This window comes from Grus americana, chromosome 4, assembly GCF_028858705.1.
Source record: "Grus americana isolate bGruAme1 chromosome 4, bGruAme1.mat, whole genome shotgun sequence".
Taxonomy (NCBI): domain Eukaryota; kingdom Metazoa; phylum Chordata; class Aves; order Gruiformes; family Gruidae; genus Grus; species Grus americana.
The window spans coordinates 77,310,165-77,322,540 of NC_072855.1; the positions used below are offsets into that span (position 1 = coordinate 77,310,165).

The following is a 12,376-nucleotide window of genomic DNA, read 5'->3' on the forward strand; positions in this document are numbered from 1 at the left end:
CATGGCCATATTCACAGCTGCAAAATGTCTACATGGCCTGGAGAGAAGGTTCCCTCCTCCTTCAGCCTCCAGGGCATTTCCCAGCACAAAGTGCAGCTGTTTGGGGTTTGTGCTGGGAGTAATTTGGAATTACAGCTTTTAAAGTCCTGCACTTTTTATAGTTAATTGAAAACTAGATCTGATTGGAATTTACCACAGAGGTCAGATAAACCAGAAATGTGGTTAGCGTGCTTCCTCTAGATACACATCAAAGGAAAACCCAAACAAAAAAGGCTATTTTTTTCCACTTATAATTGGCACTAGTCATAGGCTTTATACAACAGATTTAAATTCCCTAGGCAGAGGCATGTTCTTATACATGCCTCAAAGAAAAATAACATGATAATGCAAGCTGAAAACAGATAATTCAATAAAAGTTGTGCAGTTCACAGATGTCTGGCATTGCTTGTGATCCCTTCAAACTGATTAGAAAGTAGAGAAGAGCAACCTATTTAGAGCAAATTACATCAGCAGTCTGGCAGCTCTGGGGGGGGACAAACAGGCAGGGTCACCTGCCTGCTCTACACCAAGAGCTACTACATCTCCCTAACAACCAGCTCTGCTCAAGCCTCACTCTTCTTACATACACATAAGAAAAAAGTTACCTGTGTTCCAGGATAAAGTATATACCATGGAGCTAGATCCCTAAGTTCTTTAAGCCTCCAACTGCATATTATGCCTCTTCCTCAGAACATTAATTGTGCTTAAAAGACAAATATTACATGTATGCATATGAGATTCCAACATACTATCACCTTGTATGCAAAGTAGAAAGAAAATGCAAGCAAAGTTACTTTTCAGGCTATCTTCCTCTTGGCTTCTGGGCTCCTAGAGTAACTCCTGCTCTGCTTTTAGAGATCTCTTCTCTGACTCCATGCACTAATACAGAAGCAAGATGGAACTATATATAGAGTGCATATTAAGATGTACACATAGTACATTCACTCATGAGCTTCCTGAACTATATTTTCCTTGCTACATGAAAAGCTATTATTTTTCATCTGTTTTCTTGAATAAATAATTCAGAAAAAATGCTGTGTTCTTCCAGTGTTTTGGAATGTGTATTTTTGGGGTAAAAAGGTTTTATGTTGGATTTACTGTACTTTGGTACTTCTGTGTCAGTTACTCAAGATCAAACCCAAATTCCTCCTGACTGGGGGCAGGGGAAGGAAATCACAGTAACCTAGAGTTACATTGTACAAACAGTGTTTACATTTGGATATTATCAAACAAGTCCCACCATCACTAAAGATATTAGCCAAATTCAATAGTTTCTATTGATTAAATCAGCTCTCCTGACTTATTTCCATACACTGGATGACATATGCCTATCAAATTAGCATTGTTGGCTTTCAGTTGCAGCATTTTGTTCTTGGTGTGCATCTGGTCTCTAGGATATTTTGAAACAACTGCATGCAGAACTGCATAGCATAGGTTTTGGTGTATTTTCCATATTAGTATATAGTGATTCGAGTCACAGATTTTCATTCCTACATGAGATGTTCCTGAGGACAGAGTTGTGAGCATACTGTAATGGCTCAATGTCTTCGAACAAGAAGCACAACAGTTGAGTTTATTTCCACCACTAAACAAATACAAACATAGTAATTGATGGAATGTGCTTATACAAAGTATGGATTGGCTATATTAATTATAGGTTACAAATGGGTTGAATATTCAAAATGTTAGCCATTCTATAGTATGGTTAGTAAGGCTTCTATTTTATTGGATTTCTCCAGTATGGTGTCATTTCATTTAGGAACATCTCTGCAGCCCCGCTTCAGGCAAAGGCCACTCTTTCAGGAATCTTTTGTTTCTAGACCTATTGGGTCAGCTTGTCTCAAAAGTCACTCTTGCAAATCCTTTTAGAACCTGGGGAAAGGAACATGCTCTTTCCGTTGGACAGTTAAAGCAGATAACTATAACCCATTTCTTTAGGGGTTTTTTTTATCATTAGTCTTTCCTTTTACATACTGAATTTTTGCTCAAATATTTTTCTGATGCAAGCAGGCCTTCAACATGCAACACAGGATAAGCCCTGTCCTTAGCAGCTAGAATTTTCACCATTTCACCTCCCATTCAAGCCCCTCAGATGCTCATGCAAGTAGCTTCAACTACTCCAATAACATTTACCAAGCTTTCTAAAAAACCATACCAGCCAATATACAGGGGCTCCCCCAAAGTCTCAGTCCTTGTATCAGTCACTGGAGCCAGGCTCCTTTGAAAATCTGACCCTAAAATTATCATTTGCACCTCTCAGATGTTTGGAATGCCCGTGTAATCCAAATTGCATGCAGCAGAAGTAATCCTGGTTTCAAAGGAAAGCAGAGCTGAAAGGTCAAACAAATCTCAAGCTATGCTGCTTTGAAAGTCTTTCTTCTTCCAAAGGAGTGGCTAATGACTTGTTCTTTGGGAAGACTGGAAAGAGATCAAATATTAAGGCATGATTAAGAGAAGAAAAATCTTGCACACCAATTACAGCTTACATGCATTTGGCTAGAATTCATAATCCAGCTTCCAGGGACAGCCGTATGACTTTTCAATTCCCTTATGCTCTACAGAGTCAAAAGGATGGATGCATGCTATCAGTTTGCTACTTTATAAGCTTGAAAAAGAGAGAAGTTGGATAGGCAGGCAGCCTGAGAAATTCTGTTGGAACGTAACAACTGGCACTAAATGTTTTCCCAGAAGACAACAATTCAGGTTTCAACATTTTCTGAGATTAGGGACTGCACGCAAACTGTGTTTCTCTCTAGATTCCCATCAGTACTGTCTCTAGTGCCATCACAGCTTCACAAAAACCTTCAAAACACAGGAAATTAGAATAAAGCAACAAATTCCACCACTCTATAAAGCACTACGCTATGTGTACTCTCATTTGCCAAGTCTACTGTTTTCCAACACTCGTTAGCATGCTCTTATTTTTCTATTTGCCTACTGCTTTTTTGGCTGATACAGGTAGAATTGCTGACATCCATCCAAACTGTGTTCAAGGACCTCTCCAAAGCAAGAACTTGCGCGTTTACTGATGGTTATCCAATGACTTGGAGAGTTTCAAATCCTGACAATGCTTTAAGTATTGCCAGGTGAGTGAGAAACACATGAATCTCTGGTTAGGGTGTGAGAGTTTCAGTCAGAACAAAGATATACAGGCAAAAGGGATTATATTGTGATGCTTTCAGACCTGCAGTAATATATATGCCTCCAAATAAATGGAAGAATTTGATGAGGAACTGTCACATTTGCAGTTGCGTGTAGGAGAACCACAGGTTAGGTACCACTTTTACAATGAGGTACTATCTTATGTTTCAGGGTTTGTCACATACTAAGTGGATAAAATCCACAACCCTCATAAGGCTTCTTTGTGCTCCTGCAGGCTTGTGGTTCTACCTCCGCACCACTTGAGCACAGGAGCAGTTCAAAGGTAAGGCAGGAGGAAAGGGAGCAGAAAGTACTCCAATAATCCCAGCTAGAGCAATGGCTCCTCTGATAAAACACCCATATGACTGCTGTAATTTGCATTAGGAAATATCTTGTTCCACAAAAGTCAGAGATGGTCTGATCTCATTTATGTGCTAAAAAGTAAATTGGAATCATCCATGCCTTTTTCTGCATGGATCACGAACAAAAAGGAGTTGGACCAAGCAGTGGTTAAGGTTTGCCAAGCTTTCTGTTTTTTCACTTATTGGCTTATATAGCTGTGATCAGCAATGCATTAAAGAGTTGAGCCAATATGAATCTTTCCAGTTCACTAGTAGTAATTAGATCTGTGAGCATGAGTGTAAATCTGAAGATCTGAGACCGAAATGGCTGCTTACTGATGTATTTCTATTTATTGTCTCAAGAGCCCTCTCATCTCTTGTAAAACTATGTATTGCATTCAGATTAAACCCTAAGATAAGTCTCTTGCCTTTCCATTTCACACCCATAGAAGTGATTTGGCTGGGTTACATAGTAGTCCAAATGATATGATCTACAGATGTCAGAAGTGGCATTAACTTATCTAAGTGGAAAACAGCCAGTACAGCCTAGATTACACACATCTTCAACTAAATGGCTAGAGCTGGGTTTTCCCCTTCAAGTAGGCAACCAAAAATATAGTTTGCCTTAAAATCAAAGAGGCTTACAAGTGGGATTTCCTTTTGGATTTCCTCACTTCCTTACAAGACAACTAATACATTATTTCTCGATTACATTCTGCCTTTTGGCATAGTTTAACAGAGTGGGAGGACAAACTCAAAAATGTAAATGGTTCTGTGAGGGAGGAATACAGCAGGCAACAATCAGAACATGGCTGTGACAGCAGCTTTGTTTTCAAAGCAAAAGTTTCAGTCAGAAATAATTGGAAAATGGATACTGAAAGGATGAACAGCCAGCAGGAAGACTCATAACTAGGTTATACAACCCAATACAGTCAATAGCTGGCATGTTCCACTATTTCTCTATCTGTATTAGGAATCAAGTATTGATTACCTTTAACACACAGCATATTTTACAGTGTAGATGCAAGTTTGGGTTTTTATTTTTTATTTCCAGCGCAAGGACATCTGTAATGAAGTGGGGCCCCAGCATGTTCTGACACACTAGACACATAAGCAGTGCTAAATACAACCAGGAGTCTTACCAAATCACACACACTGCACCCCCCCATGTGCTCTTGAATAAGAAAATGGATAACAACTGTTTCTACAAAACAGCATCAGTGGACCAAAACAAAGCTGAAAATAAAGCCTTCTATAACATCTTTAAAAAATTGTTTCCAATATGTAAAAATATAATAACATTCCTCAAGTTAAACTTCAAGTGACAAGCAAAAATACTATCAAGTAGTACTGGAAGCTTTTACATTTAATGTTTAAAGCAAAAGGCAAAAGACTACTTTCAAATGTAAGCTGAGATACAAATTTGCTTTGTGACTTTGAGCAATGTCTTGTCCTCTTTATGCCTCTATCAGCCCAGCTGGAAAGCATGGTAATAAATTAAGAAACACAAAAACAAAAAAACAGGTCTTCAATGAGATCCAGATGCTCTATTAAACTGCTGTTCTCCTTAAACACCTTCCAAACCATAGCTAAATAGAAATACGCCTGACAGCTGAATTTGAAGCATGCATGTGGAACTGTAGAATTGTCTTTATCTACTTTCCAACAATTAGAAGTTACCATACCTTTTCAGGAGTTGAAACCACATTAGGTTATATCCATAAAGGTAATTACAACAGAACTGCACTGATGCCACCTCAAGATTAAAGGATCATATACTTTATGATTCTCTGTTTATACAGTAACTTATTGTGTGGTTTGCCTTGGCTAGGCAGTGTGCATGCTGAGACTGCTTCTTATTATATGAAATTCAATCTTTCCACTGTTACCATGTCCTTTTTCTGGCTTCTAACTCCCTGCCCTTTTTGAACTTTGTATGGGGTTTTCTCATCTGTACCTGTTAAGATCACAGAATGGTTTGGGTTGGAAGGGACCTTAAAGATCATCCCATTCCAACCGCCCTGCCACAGGCAGGGACACCATCACTTTACCAAAGAAGGTATATTTTTATTGTATGTACATACAATGTGATGATTGGAACTGAACCTGAGCACACAAAGTTATGCTTATTAAAGTGTCATTACCTCAAGGTGTTTTAGTCAGAGCTTTAGCTGAATACACTTTTGTTTCCTGCACAAAGGAATAAGCAGGAAAAGGGAGAAAACTATAGGACTGGTCATGTAACTGAAGACTGATACCATAATGGACATGGAAGAAATTAAATTTGCATGAACATCTATAACACTGCTGCTTTGTCTGTAGTGTTTGACTGCTTCAGCAACTTCCTCCTAAGTATAATTTTTGTAACAAACATTTGCAGCACATACCACCAAACACTATACCCCATGCAGAACATGTTTCTCATTTCTGTTGACTCACATTGCCCCATTAGGAACTAAAAGTGGTAAGTGAAGAACACAACCTCAGGCTGCTTCAGAAGCCATTTCTTCTTAGATGTTGAGGAAATGCCTATGAAACCCTTATTGCTGTTGTATTCACTACTAATGAAACTGCTTCAGTTTAAGTGTAGTATCTACAGAGCAATGCCTTACTACAAACAGATAAAGGGTTCCCAAGCCATCCACTAAAATGAGCATTTCCTAATGCCTACCTTACTGCAACTTGGGACAATTGCTGCTGAGTGCTGCTGGTGTTCTTGAGGATTATCTTCTTGCTTCAATAGGAAAAAATCCTGGTAAAATATTTTTATCCCTTTTCTTTGTAAGAGTTACAACCACAGGATAGGCCAGGAGAAAACGTTTCTCTCAGAACTCATTCTTAAATTATCACCAGCTCTTTCCTAGCTAAGCAGAGTACCTCACATGCTCTTACTTCTTATTGCTGGAAACAGTATACACCAACTTGAGCAGACATCAAACTCAGCATTAACTGTACAAGATAACTGGAATTGTCTTAAAAATACCATCATCACTTCAATAGATTATCAGGTTCACAGCTGAAGTAACAGAACATGGTCACTTGCCAAAGGACACAGACTAAAACATGCTCTAGATGACATTGCTAAGTGGCAAAAGACAACCAAGGGAATGAAAACTGATTCATACCAACTGGGTCTTAAATGAAACCGCAGTCACTGTCAGTAAGCTGAGATCTGTCAGAAGCCCCAAGGCACAGTGCTGGTCACTTAATAGGAATATAGCTTCTCACATCCAGTTCCCAGTATTATTGTGGATGGTCCTCGCATGTCTCCAGCTACAATGCCACATCTCATTGCCATCTAGTGGCTAAGATTATTCAATACATTTAACCTTTAGTCATGGAGTATAACTAGTTTCAGGAGGGTATTTTTCTAATTTACTCACTATTTTCAGATCAGTCCCTTACCATCACATTGCATGTGAATGCAGTAAATACTCAACTGTTGAGAGAGAAAAATCACTTCATACCCCTTTGCATCTTTCTTTTGCAAGCCTGCCTACCCCTAACCCATCCCATCAGAACAAGGCAGTTGAATAGTTGTGGCCAGAGGATTGCCAGTTCAGATGCCAAAAAATGGCCCTTTGAAAGACAAAGTCAGCTGTGAATACCAAGTTGTCAAGTGCTCACTGGAGAGAATAAAATAGGCTTGACCTTGCTCCACCCATTCATTTTGGGCAGAACTTGCCTAGAAAAGTTAGTGGTTTTGACCTCAGTTTCAAGAGCATGAAACTAGATCATCTTGACCAGAGCCTTTTATGTCAGTAAAGTTATGCCTAATTTACCCCAGGAAAACCAAAATTAGAATCTAGCCCAAGGATAAAAACATATTTTAAATTACCCAGGCTAGTCCTACTCCTGGACAGGTTTGTAGCTGCACCACAGTGGCTCTCTCCTCATATCCCCTATTCCTATGACTTGGAGTATTTCATGTTTCCTTCTGACCACAGCATAGGAGAGATTCTCAGGGTCATAGTTAATCATGGTACTTTGCACAGTGAAGGGAACTTTTCTCCCAGCCTTCTCATATGATTTAATTTATCTGCATTCTCTTCTAATCACACCCATCTACAGCTGGGCAGAACTAGAGAAACCCACTGGACAGGATAACCTACATTTTCTGAGTCTTGAAAGTCAATGAGTAGTTCTGAAGTAAAAAATGAGAGAGGAAAATACAAGTTGTATATACTTTGGTGTTCTTTAAAAGAAGGCTTTTTTCCCTCCTGCTAGGACAGAGGGACTAATGTAAGTCAAATTATTCAGGGAAGGAGACACTATATTAGTGACAGAAAGGGTGATGATGAAGTGGGAGCAGAACAACCTAGATCAAGTGCAGAGAAAGCAAGTTCATGATTTGGCTGCTAAAATACCTTCCCATATCTCCCCCTGTCCTGACCTTTAGTAAATTATATCCCACACTGTTCTTTCTCCCTGTGGAGCCACACTGAACATTTACTTTCCTCTGCCTTAAAGCATAAGTTCAATACAGGAGAACCAAGCAAGCCAAAACAGGTTTTCAGAAACAGACTAGCAGATCCACAATCACTGGTCACAGCACTAGGATCTCTAGCAGGCTTTTTCCAAGGCCGCCTGAGAGCCAAACTGAGTGGCTGCACGGAGCACATTTTGCTGTGGCTCCTACTGAGAGGGACAGAACAGGCTGTGAAACCTCCAGGCTCAAACACAAAGAACATGACTGAAAAAAAGCCATGAGCATCCTGCTCTAATGTAGACATTAGCCCTGCTTGGAGCAGAGAAATGGGACTAAATGACTTCCTGAAATCCCTTCCAACATAAATATTCAGAGATACTACCAACATCTTTAAAATTTCACTTTTTTTTAAAACATCACTTAAACACAAGTAGAGGAACAGAACCTCTCCAGAAATAAGCTGTGCACTATTAAAAAAGCATGCAGTAATAAAACCTTTAAGTGAGTCTTAAGTGACTATTAAACACATAATAATGCACCTTCATACAGACAGAAATGAAATTGTGTACTAAACCCTACAGTCAGAACAAAATAGTTTAGCATAGATGCCTTGAAATTTCATTATTAAAATAAAAGCAAAGGACATTTTTCCACCATACATAGGTTGCCATATGAAGAAGTTGTTCCCACATTTCTACTACAAACTGGCTTAACTGAGCTGAAAGGAACTCTGTGCTTCAGAAAGCACAATTAGATATAAAGCTTCTTGAAAGTTGCTAGAGAGAAGGGAATGAAATCTACTGAAACTTTCACTGTTTCACTAGCTCATACTGGACCAGTTTTAACTGCTTACCTGGGACTAGGCCTTTCCTTGCTGTTGTCAGAGGTCACACCTCTGCCACATAGGCCTGGCTAGAGTAGCTCAGGGGCAAAATAACCAGTACCCCCAATCAGTTCAGCTAATCTGGCTGTATCCTCACAGATTTGCTAACCTTGAGACCAGAGAGAGGTCAGTTTTATAGTTAATCTAAACTACAGACACCTGCCAGGTATCTTCACAGTCAGCACTAATCCATCTATTAGCACCCTTCCCAGGGCTGAGCCGGAGCACTTCAAGCCAGGACTGCAAATGGGCTTGTATGGAACTGGTCATCCTGGATCTACATTGTGAGGGGACTCTTCCCTGTTTGGGGAATTTGGAAGTAGTCATTTAAGCCAGCTGGTGCTTGTTGTGCATAAAGCAAAGTGGCATTAATTCAGGAAATTAATCATAGACTTGCTTGCTTTCTATACCAGGCTTTATCCATTAATCTGTACTTGCAGCAGAAACTCTGTAAGTCACATCAGTGACTGAGACAGCCATTGTGAAAGCCTGATAACAGAGAGTTGGAAAGCGCACAGGCAATGATAAAGAAAACAAATCAAGGTTATGGTATCACAAAAGGAACTTTGTCTGCTTGGCTAGAAAACAGGGTTTCTTTACAATATTACTTCCTCATTGTCTAGCGAGTGTTTTGTACTACTAATTGTAAAAGTTGCAAACAAACCATGTGAGTCTATCACAATATTCTCTATCAAGCAAAGATCACCATTTCATCTGTGCATGGATGTGGTTCAAATAAAAGTTAGTGATGGCCAGTATAGTGCTAGAGAACAAACAAGGTAGTAGAGGTGCTGCAGCACCATGTGGAATACAAAACTGTTTTGCTATATGTGCAGTACCTAGGATCAAACTTTATGATAAGACATAAAACCAATTACATTTTATTAATACAGTGCTAAGAAACAATCCACCCGAAGCCAAAGCCATTGCACTGTCTTCCTGTGAATTTCTGCCTGAAGTTTATGCCTGCCTTGAGGCCAACAGCAATGCTGTGCTGATGAGAACTGTTGCTACACAATTCTGCCTGGTTGCACAGTTTGGTTTGCTGCACCAGCCTATTTAGTTCTGCTTTATCCTCACTGCCTACTCCCTGTACAGGTCAATCACAGTGGTTCGTTGGACTTTTGTACTCCAGTACATTGTAATAATAATGGAATGTTTGAATCAACATCTGCTATCTCCATCTCTGTCTGGGACAGACAGGCGCTGATAGATTTAGCTATTATGTTTTACGACATTACTACTCTCAGCTGTCCACTCGCCTCTTTGCCAGAGGTGATTGCCCTGTGACGAACACATGCCAGTCCCGCAGCTTCTGTACTTCACAGGTTGGCAAATTCAATTGCAATCATTCACTTCTGTAACTCCTGCAATGTGACTTCTGCAGAAAAATGGGGTAGACACCTGAGAGTGGGAACTTAAGCTGTCTTAATCTGAGAGAATGCATCTGTCACAGCCAGAAAGGCCAATATTTCAGTGACAGAGATTTCAGATATACACCCCAAACAAACAAAAGTTCTTTCTGACATGAAGCTACATAAAATCTAAGAACAAGTTCTTCCTATTTTCTGTTTGATCAGTAGATGTATCAAACTTTTTTTTTCTGTATGGTGTTACCACGATAATGTGAAAAGTGAGGTCATGTAGCCTTCCATTTCAAGCACCTTGATGTTCTTCCTATAGTACAAGTCAAACTGGTCCTAACCCAGTAAATAAATATTTCCAGTATTGCTGCTTTCTCTATATCCTGCCCAAACGTAATGACATCACAGCAGCAGTTCCAGGCACTCCAGAGATGATGGGAAAGTATAAACAGTGCTCCATCTGCAGTTCATTTGCTATCGCTATAAAAAAAAGAGCAAAACAAGCCTTTGACTGATGGTTGGTTTCCACAGTTCGGTGGCAACAGCTTTGCAAATGAACTATTTCAGGCAAGAGCTGGTGGCAGTTATTTGATAAAATGCAGCAGTTCTGATAATACATGGATTTTTTTAACGTGGACTTTGTAAATAATAGTATTCAAGGACAAACTTGTCAGGTCAAATTTGACCCAGGTGGTGAATGTGTAAAAGCTGAGAGGTAGAGATTACTGCAGGAAAGATTAATGACACTATTAACATGAATATGTGCAGCTACGTAGCTGTGCACAGAGGAAAAGTTTTGTTTGGAGGCATAGTAAATGAAGTCTGGGTATGCTCTAAGGATATTTTTCTTCCTTTTGTGTACAGAGATATTTTATCTTAGAGTTATTCAAATATACTTGAGTTCCTATAAGCAAGCTTTAAAAATTAACATTTTTTTTCATTTTACCTGATGAATCAGTTACAAGGTAAAATTAGCACAGGTTTGCATCAAAATACACTTTATTTAACATTATCCAGCTACCCTGTACTAAAAAGGAAACATTCTCATAACATGCACAGCTGCTCCCTGTAATATAACATGCTTTTCATGCTGCTCCAATGCAATCAGTGTGTAATATTTTTAATTATTACCGTTCCAAATGTATAAAATTGAGCTCTGATTCTCCTGAGGAAAAAAGATTTTATAGTTCATCAGATGTGAATTACTAATGTGTAAAGAACACAGTTCTTGTGTCAAACAATAAGAAGACTTTAAGCAATTGGGGACTATATTCTCACCTTGTGAAATCAGCCAAGACTCTTCTAGTATCATTACTTCACTCATTTGCACTGGCCGAAGAGATGGCATCTAAGGGAGGCAGAGCCACCCAGAGAGAAGGGGCAGGAAGAGCAGTTGATCTTGTTGCCTGCTATGCTGAGTAATTAGAGGGGTCCTCCATCTCATTCCAGTGGGACAGCTCTTAATAGAGCTTAATAGTCTTAATAATAAGTTTAGCACTACAGCCAAACCTCAGGATCACTTGACCAAAATTCTTATCTCCTCAGAGTACAGCAACCACCACCTCGGAGTTACTACAGGCCTCTGCAGTTTTGAAGTTTCACACTGAAACTGGCCTCTGCAAGGGCAAAAAGTATTTCTTCTCCTGACTTCAACTCATCCTTTATTTGCAACTGGTCCAGTCCCTGCCAATACTGTTAGGTGAAATTCTGAGAGCTGCTAAGAGATTGTAGCTCATCTTCCTGTCATTCAAAGATTTCAGTTTCAGGGAGGTTAGGCCCAAGAAGCAATTTTGGAGGAAACTGGATTGTGAGAACGTGACCCAAATGTTCCTGAGTTCAATGAAAAACTCACTGAATTCATTCAGTCACACTATCTACTGAGCTCTTCAGTCTTTCCTGAGTTTCCAGAGCTGGATAAATAATTCAGTCAAACATAAACATAATCAATTTTGAAATCTGCTGAATAAAGGAGCCAGTCTTTTTTCCTGTTCACCCCCTGGGTCTCATTTTGTTTAAGTGGAAATGCTTTGTGATTAAAACACTGCGTATTACCAGAGCGACATCCCGTTCCCAGGCCAGCCTGTGAGGATTGCTCCTCACTCCCAGGCTCTCCGTTTGCAAAGTTCCTGAATATTCATGGGCCTTATTCTCTCCAGATCAGGCCGGACTCTTCCACTAA

General features: G+C 39.6%; 1 protein-coding gene across 1 annotated transcript in view; it reads left to right on the forward strand.

Annotated features, from left to right (window-relative positions):
• The window catches only part of PDE5A (phosphodiesterase 5A), a 136,087-nt gene that overhangs the window by 14,825 nt on the left and 108,886 nt on the right, over positions 1–12,376 (forward strand). The window lies entirely within an intron of this gene.